Source organism: Bacillus rossius, chromosome 16, assembly GCF_032445375.1.
Source record: "Bacillus rossius redtenbacheri isolate Brsri chromosome 16, Brsri_v3, whole genome shotgun sequence".
Lineage (NCBI taxonomy): Eukaryota > Metazoa > Arthropoda > Insecta > Phasmatodea > Bacillidae > Bacillus > Bacillus rossius.
In genome coordinates this window covers 19,203,258-19,216,010 of record NC_086343.1, presented here as the reverse complement: position 1 = coordinate 19,216,010, position 12,753 = coordinate 19,203,258, and the positions used below count along the sequence as shown (strand labels likewise).

The 12,753-nt window shown below is 37.7% G+C and overlaps 2 protein-coding genes across 2 annotated transcripts in view; one reads left to right on the top strand and one right to left on the bottom strand.

Annotated features, from left to right (window-relative positions):
- Positions 1 to 12,753, top strand: part of LOC134539806 (mediator of RNA polymerase II transcription subunit 20) — a 279,215-nt gene that overhangs the window by 48,593 nt on the left and 217,869 nt on the right. The gene's annotated exons all lie outside the window — the stretch shown is intronic.
- Positions 1 to 12,753, bottom strand: part of LOC134539805 (facilitated trehalose transporter Tret1-like) — a 168,263-nt gene that overhangs the window by 29,806 nt on the left and 125,704 nt on the right. The gene's annotated exons all lie outside the window — the stretch shown is intronic.

The window sequence follows — 12,753 nt, the reverse complement described above, 5'->3', positions numbered from 1 at the left end:
TAGACATCTCAACTAGGCTGTCGGTAATTCGGCACTTTCTTGGTTTAGTGTTTCCCATTGGCTCACAGTTCCCCGGATGAAATGTGGGCCAATCGCAGAAGCGGTGCGAAGGTATGGTTGTTTTGATGCTAGCCTATCGCGAAATGAATCCGCGAATTTTGCATGTCTCTACTAATAATAGTCGCACTCAACGTTTGTGATTCACGTTGTTGTTAAGAAAAAATTGAGAAAAAGACTGAAATTCGTAGTCGTTTTCCAGGTTGCGACTTAATTTTCTACTTTAAAAAAAAAAAGTCTTTAAACCCCAAGACCGTTGACAACTCAGAAAAATAAACGTTTGTACGTAACTTTTTTTAAGGTACTAAAACTTCATCAGTTTGTCATGAATTAAGTCAAGTTCGTTAATGGGCGAAATCGGACCAAGGGGTAAGTGAGGAAAATCTTTAACTTCCGTAATATATAAACAATATTGCATCAGTTTCAAGTTAATTGCCTTTGATTATACGTAAACTATCACTGTTTATGATGACAGGTAATAACAATGTTTTTTTTTAATCTGCAAGTGTTATAAATAATTATTGGCTGACAATTAAAATTCAGCCAGGAATACCGCTCTTTCCCTAACCCCGTGAAACTAAATCTGACTACCTACATTATTATTATTATTATTATACACAGGGGAAAAAAAATTCTAAGAACATTTAAAGAATACCAGCTTATAAATTACGTAAGACGCAATAACGCATCGCAATTGCCAACTTTCTTGCGTTTTGGTTGAGTTTTCAACGGCCATATTTAAAAAAAAAAACGTTCCTTCAAATTTTAAAGGCGCAGAAGTTATGACCATAGAAACTCGGCAATTTTATTTTTATTTTATAAATCATGTTTTCACTTGTTAAACTTTCTCACAATGGTTGAACATAACATTTAAAATAAAATTATTAAAAATTTCGTCTGTTTTTTTTATAAATATTATCAGAATAATCAACACATTCATTCGATGACAGTGGTCAATCGGTTTTGGAGTTGGACGCACTTAGTACCAACTGCGCCGCGTGACCGTACACTTTAGCGTTTGTAAACAGTGTTTACTTAGACCTGTTTACCTGGGCCAGTTTTTTTTTCTTCAGCATTCCGTACAACCCGCGCCCCGAGTGACTGAAAGGTAAACTCCGAGCATCCAGGAACTCGGGACGTGCGGGAATGCACCCCGAAATGCACGAAATGGCAGTTCGAAGCCAGGCTGGACGGTGTGACGTTTGGCATTCCTGCGTCTGGTCTGTGAGGTTGGGTATCCCCCCCCCCCCTCCCCACCCCACCTCCCCCCTTCTGCGGTGCACCGGTGCAAACAGTGGTCCCTGCCGTGTGCTCGGGAGTCTAATTGGACGAGCCTACAACAGAGTCCTGCCACACCTCTCTCTCTCTCTCTCTCTCTCTCTCTCTCTCTCTCTCTCTCTCTCTATCTATCTCTCTCCATGGAGCGTCGGGGTGTTGTTTAATGGCGTTGGTGTGGCGGACAGGGCGGATGTGCTTCGTGTACACACACGCGGTCGAGGAGGGGGGGCCTCCGGGGGTCCGGCATGACGCAGGGCTGCCAACTTCCCTCTCGATGCCCGCCGGGAGTACCAACCACGCAGCCACGAAATCGTCCTGGAGGAGGAGGTTTGCCATGGTGACCTCACCGTCGGCATGTAAGGAACAAAGAAAACCACTGCGGAAATGGTACCCTGTCTACGCTTGATGATGGTGAACGTGAGCATTAATTGTAATTCACAGTGTTTCCCATTAAAAAACACGGGCCTTCAAAAGGGCACACTTATGGTGTGCAAATAAAAAAAAAAAAAAAAAAAACACGCGATTCAATAACTGATAAACATATCCGAGTGACGTGTGTTTACAAAAAGCATTTAATAATACGAAGAAGGTGGATGAGTAGTTCTTGTTACGTATTTAGTTTTTAAACTGTATTTTTAGAAGAGTGAAAATGGTTAAAACGCGTGTTTTGAGAATAATGTTCAGGCAAGAAACACCCGGAACACAGAAAACATTTTTTCGGTACTTTTACAAAAGATTCTTTTGGAAACCAATTGCCAAGAAGTAGTTTGTAATACTATAAAATAGATATTGTAAATTTGTACAACACGTAGCTATCGTTATCTTTGCATGTAAGAAATAAGTTTTTCGATAAAATACTGACATGTGTATTTCTTACGAATATTGGCGCATTATTTTATATTATAATTAATGTTACATCCAAGCATAATATTTTTTAAACCAGGGAAAATATAATCGATTATTCAACAATTTGACTTTTTTTTTTACTGTGGTTATTTTTATGCGCAGTGAATACTGGAAAGATAAGAACAGTTTTCAAATAACTATTGGAGGTACTGGAATAACACAAAGCATAAATGCCCGTGTAAGAATCTGAACCCAGTATTACTGCAAACACTATTTTGTAGTGATACTTTTTTCATGTAAATGTACAAATTTTCAAATAATTGCAGGTTTATATTAATATTCCTGTTCCATTTACAAAAGAAAAATACAATTTACGGATACTTAGAAGCACCCAAGGGACTTGCATCAAAACTTTATGTTCGTTTCTCCTTGCGCGTAAAGGCGATACCATGCTACAAGCACCAGCCTAACTAACACAAATACACCTCTGACCAGGCGGGTCCCTTAATAAGTTTTTTTTTTCCACTACGGACATTACACTCCGCCTAATATTTCGAGACCATCAGGTGGGCAAAAAGCGGCTTCGCGCAATTTGGCCAACCTGTGAAATATGAACACCAATTACAAATTTAAAAAAAAAATTCTTTGTAACCTTTTTTTACATTGTACGGTCTTTTTTTTTTTTTTTACCTCACTTTTGGTTTTGAGCTAGATAATATTATCAATAAAATCTCAAATTTGTAAGTACATAAATGTTGTTAAAAAATTGATTAAGATGACCGAGTTATCTCGTTGATTTCACTTTACTCAGCTGTCGCGTAAAAGTCTGTCAAGTAACGCGTCTCAAACTTTATAGTTGTCAGATGTAGTTTTTCCGATGTCGCCCATATCGCAGATGTCACTTGCAAAGCAACACATGGTTCACGGACTTTTGACAGTCACTTGAAGGTGTTTAGAAACGGCAAACTCTGATTGAATAACAACAGTGGCAGGAAGATGCGTAGACGGTTGGCAGTAGTTTCGAAGAACTGACGAATTTGAGACAAGTTGCGGTCCATGGGTTGGTCGCAACTGCCGTGGTCGAAGTATAGGACTTAAACAGCTTATAACATCTTAACCGACCGAAAAAAAAAAATTAAGCATTTAGTGGAGCTCATACAAGCCCAAGTTCAAAATTTAACTTAGCCTAATATACTTAAGTCCACTTATGTACCTATGACTGTCGGTAAAAAAAAAAAAAAGTTCTCCGTGTAGTTAAGATCGCAGGTTTTAGCGGCCAATGTCTGAACTTTCTTCGCTTGTGGGATTTTAGCCGCATCGAAAGGCGAAGGTTTCACTTGACGTTTCGGCCGACATTGCAGTCGCCATGATCAGTTTAGCATCCTACCCTGATTCTGGATCCTACCCTGATGATGGCGACTGAAATGTCGACCGAAACGTGTGTGAAACCTTCGTCCTCGACGCCGCCTGATCCCGCAAGCTAGGAAACTTCGTCCTCCGTTGAGAACATGTCAATCGTTAAGTTCTTTCTCGCTGGCCACTCGCTTACGTGGATGGTGATGGAAAACACGGTATCACTGAAAGAGTAGTCATTTTTACTCCCCTGTTAAGCTGTCCAGTTTTGCGATTGAAACCTGTTTGGTTCTGAGGTACAGACATTATGTAATTGGTTTTCCAATAATGTTCGCAGGCTTTCACGGCCATTGTCTGAAGTAGCTTGGCTTCTGGGTTGCAGCCGCGTCCTTGGCGAATAATTCACCGACGTTTCGGTTGACATTGCAGTCGCTATCATCAGGGAGAAGTTACCTACTGGTAACTGATGCTCCCTGATGATGGCGACTGCAGTGTCGACCGAAACATCGGTGAATTATTCGCCAAGGACACGGCTACAACCCAGAAGCCAAGCTACTTCTGGTTTTCCAATGAACTAGGTTAGCCAAACATTTACCAATATTTTTCTTGTAAATATTAAAGATTATTTAGTTCTTTGCTAAACAATTGGTATATGTAGTTATGTTATAACTGTGTTACAGATGTTGGTTTTTTTTTAGAGTGTTTTTGAGTGCCACTGGTCTAGATTGATCACACAGACGAGACGAACTTTTTCCCTCTCGAGTTTACGTGTGGTTTTCTCCCCAGTTTGGTTTATTTTGCTGCTATGGCCTCGGACCAGCATGGACGCTTGTTTGCCGACGCTCCTGAATTAACATATTTATTAAAAGACAACATGAGCGAAAGAAGTAACACCTTCCATGGCAAGCGTCCACAGCACACGTCACTTCGGGGGCAATGTTTGCGAAATGCGTACTTGGTCTCCTCTGAAGTCTCTGTAATGCGGCTGTCCCAAATTCGACCGTTCTCTGAAGAAGTACCAATGTTACCCAGTCACCAAAAGTCACTAGTATATCAACTCACGTTGCTGTTTTGTGTGACTACCAGTTTTGACAGGACAATAGCGGCAGATAATTAAATGTTGACCACATCGGCACTGCTATCAAGAACTTTCAAATCTGAGACTAGTTACTTACATTACACAGACTGTGTTTTAAGAGGCCTATACAGACAGTGTTCAGGGCATGATTGTAGGGCCTTTTGTTAAGAAGAATCTGCAGCTTTCCATTACAGATAAAATTGTCATGTTTTTTGTATGTATAGGGAAAGGATGAATGGGTCGATCTATAATTTTTATAATGCTTTTTAAAATTCGTAACATAGGTAAAAATATTTCCGAATGTGTGGTTTTACGCAGCTGTTTTATGTATCGTGTGTAATGCACACAAAAAAAGTAGACACACACACCGATAGAGTATTAATCGTTGATTAAAATGGTGTAAAAACATACATAGGTCACCGCTGAAAAACGCCCAGAATTCTTCTACGACGAAATGCATTTCGGCACATTTATTCTGCCGGGAAGTGTCTCCCTCGCGCGGCGTATTCTTCAGCCGGCGACTGGATCCGAGGAGTGGGGCTAGCGGCTGCTGTGAAGGCAGCGGAGGGGAAGTTCGTCTGACGGCTGCTCGGTCGCCTTATCAGCGCGTCGGGGTATCGGATATCGCGATAAGCACATGTGTTCGCAGGAAATCCTTATATTTCTCCAACAAGAAAGAAAAATAAAGCTACTGATCTCAAAGCATACTGGAGTCAAAGGTCAGTTTGTTTTGTAATATGTCATACAAAATACATATGGCGTTCATTAGCCTGCGTAGTCGAAACTTACCTTGTGATCTCTCACCTCCAACACCTTCCCGACCATAATATTGAGTTATCTTAGATGAACAATCGCATATTGAAAAGTTTATTTAAAATATATAGGTTAAATATGTAAGTTTATGATATGTAATGCATCCATAAGTTATAAGTTTTGACAGGCTGAGCTCCCTGTTGGGAAGGGGGAGGGGGAGGGGGGAAACAAACTCTGGCTCCTCACTGTCGAAGCATATAATATGTGTGTATTAACGTTGTAGTATTAACCTTTAAAATGTGTATAACATATGTGTACATTTTTTTATTTGGCACTGAATTATCAATTTATTCACAGGAAAAAAACTATACCTAAACAAAACAATGTCAATGAAGAATGGGAAAACCAGAGCCTATCAATATCACTGCAGACATCAAGCACTGATTGAAAACGAAATAACATCCGGAGTGCATGAAGTAGTGTACTATGAAGAAAGCTATCCGGCAAATTGAGTAACTGTTTACATATTATTTAAAACAAATCTAAGTTATTAATTTAGAGAAAGTAAGATCGGCAACACAACCAGTTCTATTAATTTAACAAATATGGTTTGGCCAAAATATACATAAGATTTTTGGTCTGTTCAGTGTAAGGTCATTTATTGCACAAAAAATAAAGAAGTCTAGGTATTAAAAAAGGATAAATTTTATGCATTGCAGGAAAAAATTTAAATTTTATAGCTGCAGTTATCAAGTTCCGGAAGGTAGAGACTCACGATGTCACCTTGGCAGCCAGGGAGTAAAAACGGCACAAGAAATTTCTTCAAGAGAAAATGACATCAGATGAAGAGAATAACTACTCTGTAGCCAATGTCCTGCACAATGAAGATGGGCAGTGTATGTAAGTCCCTTAGCCCACTTTAGAAATAAGTTAATTACAAAGCGTTTTTAATACATGCTATTTTTCTTTCTTCAACTATTTCCTGAAAAAAATTTTACTTTAATTATTTCGTATAATTTGCACACGGTCGGGTAGTTATACTATTACACGAAACTAGACATTCTTTCGAAACTATATTTCTATCTAAATAAATCAATATAAATAGTTAAATGTTATTGCTACTGTAATGTGGCTCTTTCAGCTCTACAGCCATGTCTTACATAGAAATGCAACCGCCTCTGAAACTATTTGAGATGGAAGCAGGATGTTCTTTCTGGTCAACCACCGAAGGAGCCATTGACATTCCATACGAGCTGGTGGACAGGAATGAGCCAACTGTAGACAGTAGATGTATCAACAATTCAGTGACAAGCAATCAGGTTAGCTGAATGACAATGATATTGCTTTTAAATATATTGACCTGTTAAAAAAATTACAGTTAAGTTATAATTTAACTTTACGAATATACTTCAATTGAAAAATTACACAACTACTCAAACTACATAAATGTTTTTTAATCAGAAATTTCACTAAAAACAGGGCTAAAAAATGAAGACAGTAAAAAATCTTAACCCCATTTAGTGACAATAGACAACATCTTTTATTGACCTTACTTAAAAGTGATACACCATCCCCAGTTAAAACATAAACAGCATTGACTTAAGCACTAAAAATATTTATATTGTAGCAAGACTTTTCAAATTATGCATCATACATTGGACAAAAAACTATTAAAAATACTACAGCTACTATAAGTACTTTTACTGCTATCAATACTCCTGTTTTATTCGTAACTTGAGAAACAATAATATATACCTACATATTTTATGGACATAGAAATATAACATGATTTTAGGTACATTAATAGATATAAGTTATTCAAAAATAATGTATTTATGGATTGTTTCAGCCGAACAGTTTATTCATTATTCCAAGAAAATATAAACATTTGGATGAATATATTGAACATGTAAAGGAAGACAACGGTTTGGTACTCCAAAAGCAGCAAACATCCACATCCTCACCAACTAGCTGTTCTCAGGGCGAAAGAGTGTTTTCAAATGAAGAAGAGAAAACTGAAGAAGTGTTATACGGTGTCTGATTTGTAGATATGTCGTACTTACAAATACTCACGGAAGCAAGTCAGCATAATGAATCGTTTGGGTGTACTCTTGCAAATATGTGTGTAATAAAAAAAATTCGAAAGAATTTTTTTATCTATTATTGTATTTTTTTGTATTATGTACAACATGACTCAGTGTTCCTACGCATAACATGGAAGATAATTCAGTTATGGATATGAATTCAAGGGCTGTTGGTGGAGTTATGGGCATTGGGGCAAGGTATTCTCAATTACAAGAATTATGTGCAGCGAAAGGCGTGCCTTGCATGGCACCAGCAACTTATTCCAAACATCACGATGTTAGCTGTAATGGCCGGGGAAAAGCAGCTTCAGAAAAAATGGAAGAGGCTGCACGCGAAGAAGCTGAATTAGCGAGAGCCAATGATGAAGTTGACGAGCATAACATTCCCCTCATTACTATTGTTGTCGATGGCTGTTGGTGCAAACGCTCCTACAAATGTAAATACGATGCACTTTCTGGAGTTGCAAACAAAAAGAAAGTTTTGTTCAAGGCAGTTGCAAACAAATAGTGCTATGTTTGCGCTCGAGAGAAAAATAACGAATCTATCCCTTCACACGATTGCTATAAAACCACGAAGGTAGCTCAAGTAACATGGAAGCCAAAATAATAGTAGAAGGATTCAAAAAGAGTTTAACTACAACATAAAGTATGCCAAAATTATAGCCGATGGTGACAGCAGTGTATACAAGAAAATTCTGGAAGCTAGGCCATATAACACTCTTACTGTTGAGAAGATAGAATGCAGGAATCATCTGCTCCGCAATTACAGGAAGAAAATTATTTCTGCGAGTGAAAATGCTAATCTTGGGACTACCATTCTGAGGAAAATAGTTTATATAAAAATGAGTAAACTATCCATTGGATTGCAAAAAGCAATCGCTTACAGAAAGTCACAGGGCACCGATCAAGTTAAAGTTTCACAGTTGAAATGCGATATTGAAAATGGTCCGAGCCACGTTTTTGGTGAGCACAAAAATTGCAGTACTTTAGCTTACTTCTGCGATGGTCGAAAAGACGGCGAGTCAAACATTGTCCCAGAGTTAGAAAAAATTCTTTGTGGTCTCATATTTATAAAGAATGTCAGTATTTAGCTGCTCATTCTTGAAGCCTCATACATGATGTAGATAGCAACAAAGTCGAACAATTCAATTCAATAATTGCGAAATTTTCCGGAGGAAAAAGAGTGCCACGAAACGATCTTATCAAGGGAGATGTGCTGATGCTGTAATAGCACACAATACAAAAACACCACAATATGTGTTACAAAAAAGCATGTTCAAGGGTATGAGTCCGAATAAAATTTCAAAAAGATTAGAATTCAGAAGGCGGGAACTTCGAAGACGGGAATTAAAAAAAAAACCCACAAATTATCATCAACAAAAACAGCCAAAAAAATCTCTCACCAAAACCTATGGAGAAAAGGACTATGGTCCTCAATGTCAACAGCCTGACATGGATCCAGAAACATTTGAGGAACAGAAACATGCTTTCCTCAGTAGGTTACAACTAACACAATAGGACCATCAACAGTTAGAGACAGACACAATTCTCCAGGCAGGAAGCGGAAAATGGCTTTAAACACGTAGAAAAATTCTAACGGCTTCTAATTTCGGGAACGTCTGTCGTAGACGTGCATCAACAAGCTGCGTGAACTTAGTTCGCAGTATTGTTTATACCTCCGATATTTTGAATGTGCCTGCAATTTACCATGGTAAAAATTTTTAGGTGATAGCTATAGAACAACTAGAAAAACAAGAAGGAATTAAGGTTGGAAAAAGTGAACTCTTCATTGACAAGGAATTGCCTTTCTTGGGTGCCACTCCGGATGGTGTTATTGGAGAAAAGGGTCTTGCAGAAGTCAAGTGTCCATAATCTGCAATTGGAAAAGATGTTACTGCAGCAGTTAAACAAGGGAACATCCGATATCTGAGTTTCGAAGGAGATGAACTGAAACTGGGAAAGAAAAAAAAATCATATTTTTATCAAGTTCAGGCACAGCTTCGCATTTCAGAGAGGGAATATTGCATTTTTGGTGTTTGGACATCAGTGGAAAAAGAGATGGCAATATTTCGAATTGAAAGGGATGACAATTGTTGGAAACAAGAGATGGAACCACATCTTACAAAATTCTATTATAACTGCATTTTGCCAGAACTGGTGGACCCTAGGCATACGAGGAGCATGGAAATTCGAGACCCTCCATACATTATTGACGCTATTGAAAAAAGAGTAAGAAAAAAATTTGCTGCTGTCAAGACTTGTTCAGCTGCTCATTAATTACCTATGTAGCGTAGCTTCTTAAAAAATGGGGGAATATAATATGTATATTTTCTTAAAGTATTTATTGCGATATAACATTATTATATAATAAAATATAAACTCAGTGCGCTGTTAAATTATGCTTGTAAAAGCAGACCATCTAAATGTACTCAACTGCGTATCCATAAACTCATATGTTTTTTGTCTTTGTGGTGTGTAAATGTGTTCAAATTCAATTATATTTCATTAAAGAAGATGTATTTGTACAACTTCATACATTAACTTTTTTTTCTTCAGAAAAGCCAAAAATAATTTGTACAGATAAATCGATGATTGTTATTTTCTGAACAGTTATTGGGTGGACATGCATACAAATATTTTAAATAGCAAATTGTAAACAATCTAAACATGTACAAAATATAAGGTAGAAAAAATAACATGATTCTGTGCCGTATTGAAAATGCATTTTGGCACATATTATCCTTACCATACTTTTTTTAAAATCACTAATTATTGATATTGACAATGGTGCAAAGATTCTATTTCTAACGGAATAAAGAGTTACAAATACATGATATGACATGCTGAGTAATCGCGTCATTATTACAAAAAAAAACTGTTTGTGTACGTTTGGAATAAAAACTGTGAACACTAGTCACTCACCGTAAACGCCACACATCTTCCTGTATACTCATTTCATGTTAAAGAATGGGGAAAGTCCGGGTGAACAAAATTACGATTTTTGCCTCATAACGTTACCACGTTTCGGATGACTTAGACAACTAGTTCCGTAATTTTGCAAACTTCAAATACAATTTGCAGCAACAAATAGTACCTGTGACTATGTTATATGACTTCGTTGAGCTAAGAGATGCATTTCAACCTGTTGTTGAAACTAACATATTTTTATGTACGAATGTTTGTTGACTCATTGTTGCATCAGTGCATGCTTAGATTCGTTTGTATTCGTATGATAAATTGTAGTTTAGTACGTACATTTAAATCTAATACGTATTTTATGATGAAAGAAATTGTAAAAAAAAATATACCGGAAGGGTGAAAAATCATGTAAACTATTTATGAGTTATTTCTGAAACCCAGAAATAATATAACTATTTTCGTACATAGTATAAAATTGAAAATTTGAAAAATATTATTCTTTATTTGATGGTAATCTCATTACTTTGTTGCTGGTGGAAACGTAATAGCACAAAACTTGAAGGGTAACCAGACCCAAGTGTATAACTGAATTATTATATAACTCAATAAGTCACAACTTAATTATTTAAGTAAATCATTGCTTGCCAATAATTGGCACAAATCAATTTTAATTTCTTAGTCAGCAAGGTTTAAAACTACAAACGAAAAATCTCCCAGCAAGGAAGTGTGCATGTGTCCGCGTATGCGTACCTGTGTTGTTTATGCGTAGGTATGCGCACTTGCTATGCTATGCATGCATTATTTTTGACTAGGTAACATGTAGGCCTACATATTTTCAACTATGATATTAAAATATGTAATATTTTTGGTTAAGTATAACGGAAAATGCATTTGATTCTTTATATGGATGAGTTGCGTAGTTTTGACAGCTCCATAGAACTTGCAATGAAAGTTCGGCGCAGCTCCGAAAGCATGGAAAATGAGAGATCTCTGAGAAGAAATACTCCAGCCAATAGTCTTGTCTAGTGTAAATAACCTGGCCGGGGGAGAGAATTGGGAGGTTGGTGGGCAATGCGCTCAACACAACGCCAAGTGCGGCCTTTATCCACTGACGTATAGTAAATAACTGTGCCTCGAAGGTAACTCGACACCGCGACAACACGAGACTCGAGGACAGAGCGATAGCGGGTACGGAACACCGCGATCTGTCCTAAAAGACACTGTAAGCTGGAATGCCGGCGGGGTGGAAAGTGTTTTCCCCACTCCGCCTCCCAGTCGAAGTGACGCGCCGCCAAGATAACCAATCCACGTCTCCTCCTTCCAGCTTTGTCCCGCCCACCTTGCACGATGTCGTAAGCGCAGAACCCGCTGGCGGAGTTGCGCCCTGTCTGTATAGGCCTCTTAAAGCCTTCCAGATAATCTCATTCGAATATACAGAATGACCCGGAACTCAGAGTCAAGCCGTAAACAGTTGATAATCCAATTAAGCACGGTTCTGAATAATAGTATCAATTTATTTTTAAGTGATATGAAGGGCCGTGTATTTTTTCACGAAAGCTAGCTGTGTATTAAAACTTTGTAGCATTATCGGTTTTCCGTAGTTGGCTGGGTTCGTTTCAGGCACATATCTGCTGTCGGAGCACCTATCACAGCCATCCAGTGCGGAAGGAAAAAGCGTCCTGAATGGTCCCGCGATAATAGGGCAATGGCTACGACCGCAAACACAAGGAAACAATCGCTAGAGCTGGCATACCTTTTAGCAGTCTGATGGGCGATCAGATTTTTTCGCGAAAAAAAAAACATGCCCTAGTAATACGTATATGTATTTTATTTTTTATTTTTAAAATCTCCAAAAAATGCCCTAGTAATATGTATATAGCTATATATTTTTTATTTTTAAAATCTCCACCTTGCTCCAAATTATTAGATTATGTGACTCGCATGAATAAACAAAGTTCCCGACTAAAACCGTTAGGCCGAGTAAGTCATGTAAATATTTTTTTTCCCCAGCAAAAGTTAGGTACCATGTTTCATTTTAATTTGAATGGTTATCAATATAAGTTTTATTAATCGTTACGTAGCAAAATAAAATTTGTAGTCACAGTTAGGTGCAAGGTATGGATATCAAAACTAATAAAAAATGAATATAACTCAGGAACCACAAAATTATTGTAATTTTATTTTTAAAAAAATTCTTAACCGTTATTGATTGGCCTATCTACTGTTTTCGACTTGGCGTTGAGTTCTGGGACATTATGTATATCAGTTTTTATTCTCGGTTGTGACGTCATCCGCTAGGGCCGTCAGTCTAATTAATGATGGGGGACTTTTTAATTTTTCCAGTGCTTGGAGTTTTGGCGAATTATAATTGTGGTGAAAAAGTTT